Below are 3,051 nucleotides of genomic sequence, written 5' to 3'. Positions count from 1 at the left end.
CATTCGCTACATTGTTGGCATTCCACGGGCGTCACGTGAGCCGCCGCCCGCGTCACTCCAGGCCGCATCCCAACCGGGCGGGGCCTGGCTGGGCGCGCTCGGACCGACTGACCGACCGACGGCCGCCCGCGCCCTTCCTGCCCCCGCCCGGCCGCCCGCCAGCCGGGCCCTCCACTGCTGAGGGTTCGCAGTCGCTCACTGCCGGGAAAGCCGCCCTCTTGGCTCCTCAAGCCTTGCGAAGAAAGTGTGTTAACAGGCCTGAAGGAGTCGCCGAGGGAGCGAGGAGGCGCCAGCCCCTCAGACCCGGGCAGGAAGGGACCGAGAGCTGTTAGGACCCGGGACCCGAGGACTCGAGGAGGCCTGCCGCCTGCTAGACCGACCGATCACTCCCCGAGCTGTTACGTTCTGTTGGTGGGACGTTGTTTACGGCGCTCAGAGCAGCGCGGTGACATTCACCAGCAAGTGTGAGGCGGGGTGCGCTCTGGGACCGTTCGGGCTGTGGGTTTGGGACAGGACACATTCAGAGTTGCGCCTAGGCGCTGCTGGAAGTCAGATCCGGAATCCATTTCTGGCGCTCCTTCTTCTAGCACAACGTCCCACCACGCAGTGACAGTAAGTAATGGTGAGGGTTAATCTACTTTTAAAAGGCAGCCCAGTTTCCTCTGTAATAAACTCTTGTGAGGTTTTTACATCTTTATTCCGGAGACATGGTAATGAAGGACTATTTTAACATCCTCAGGAACCTTCAGACCCTTGTCCTCCTTCCTTCCAGTTTTCGTTTCTCTAATCTCATCCGACTTTCAGGCCCTACTTCTGCCATAGCTCTTCATACCGTCCTCCTGGTTTGTCTCCTTGAGTTCTGATTTGTTCAAACAATTATCATGAATTTCATTTTTAATCTCATGTTAAAACTTTATCCACGTTTCTTGTCCAGTATTGGGAACAGAATACAACTCCAGTGTAACTGGACTTGTGTTCACCAAGAGCATGATTTGCCTTTTCACTCGAACCCTGACCTTACATGCCCATCTCAACCGCAAGCCACACGATTGGCTGCCAGTCTCCCACAGTCTCCTGCTCTGTTTTCAGAGATATAAACATTATTTAATAAAAAATTTTAAAAACAAACTTTTGTCGATTTAAATATAACTGTCGTCTGCATGTAAACTATGTCATAATATTTACAGTGACCCTTGCAGCATTGTTTGCAATAGTGAGCAATAAGGAACGAGGCAAATGCCCAACAATATGGGAGTTGGAAAATAAAAGGTGAGTATTTAAATCATAGAATATATATGAATACAGTAGCTAAGTGAATGGACTAGCCCTATTTTGTCAAAGGATAAATGCAAAACCAATGGGAAACTAAACAAAAACAAATTGCAGAAGTATTCAGTGATAACTTATGTAGAAATAAAAAATTCCACAGAGCCTGCTCTGTGCATATAATACTTATACTTTACATGAGTTTCCACACAGGACTGCAAGAGTATACACCGAATTCATAACAGGTACTTTCTATGCTGGTATGGAGCTGCAGGAGAATGCACTGGACCTCCAGGTCAGTTGGATCACAAGGTTGGCAGTTCAAACTTAGCAGCTGCTTCTCAGAAACCCTATGCAGGGTCACTATGAGCTGATACCAACTCAATAGCACTTAACCACAACAATATTTTCTATGCTGAGGGAAGAAGGAAAGTGGAACGAGGGAGAGAAAAAGGGACTTAAACTTTGTCTGCAATTCTTTATATTTTTTATTTTAAAATATAAAGCGAAATTGGAAAACCCTTAAAAATTGATTCCGGGGGTAGATTCACTTGATGTGATGTGTGCTATACAGGTATGCCTCAGATACTGCAGGTGCCGTTCCAGACCACTACAATAAAGGAAAATATAACAAGTGAGTCAAGTCAGCTTGATTTTCTATAGCCATCACTTGATCCATACTTCAGTGAACCAACCCAAAAAACTTTTATATCCTTTTCTAACCTACCCAGCTAAGACATTGTGCTTATTTTATCAATAAACTCTGCTCCAACTATGTGTTCCTTGTACCATTCATTATTCCATACCCTTAGTAGCCATTCCCACACAAGTACCCAGGTTTCTGTTAATAAATATACGAAAAGTCAAGAAATTAGAATAAACCATACCCCCACCACTCATCTGTCAGTTTGTTGTGCTGTGGTGGCTTGTGTGTTGTTGTGATGCTCGAAACTCTGCTACCGGTATTTTAAATATCAGCAGTGTTACCTATAGTGGACAGGTTTCAACAGAACTTCCAGACTAGGAAGAAGGAATCGACTGTCCACCTCTGAGGGAATAGCTACTGGAAAACATACATATAGCAGCACAACGTTTTCTGATAGAGTTCCAGAAGATGAGCCCCTCAGGTTGGAAGAGATGTTGCCTCAACTCATTAAGAGTTGACCTTAATGACGGGCATGGAGCAAAGCTTTTGAGACCTTTATTTGCTGATGGGCCAAGATTTAAAATGGGAAGAAACGGCTGCAAACATCCATTAATAATTTGGAAGTTGTCAAAAATGAAATGCATCAACAGAAGTATCCTAGATGTTAGCAGAAATGGACTGGCATTGGCCATTCTGAATTGAACAATCATGGTTTACTATTCCAGGAATGACAAATTGAAAAGAAATGGCATTGTATTCAGAAGCCCTGGAGGAGCAGTGGGATAAGCACTTGACTACTAATTGCAAGGTTAACACTTTAAACCCACCATTCTCTCCATGGGAGAAAGATGAGGCTATCCAGTCCCATAAAGATTTACAATCTCAGAAGCCCGACAAAGAGTTGCTATGAACACTATGACAGTGGGTTAGTTTGGGGGCGTCACATTCATCATCAAATAGAACATTTCAAGATCCATGTTTAAGTGCAATGCTTTCTGTGATCCGATTATATCTCTATGCTTATAAAGAAAGCCAATTAATACAACTATAATTCACATTTATGCACCAACCACTGAAGTCAATGATCAAGATACTGAAGAATTCTACCAACTTCTTCAGTCTGAAATTGATTTAAAAAA

This window comes from Chrysochloris asiatica, unplaced genomic scaffold, assembly GCF_000296735.1.
Source record: "Chrysochloris asiatica unplaced genomic scaffold, ChrAsi1.0 scaffold00005, whole genome shotgun sequence".
In the NCBI taxonomy this organism is placed as follows: domain Eukaryota; kingdom Metazoa; phylum Chordata; class Mammalia; order Afrosoricida; family Chrysochloridae; genus Chrysochloris; species Chrysochloris asiatica.
The sequence above is the reverse complement of the archived record's forward strand: the minus strand, read 5'-3'. Positions refer to the sequence as shown.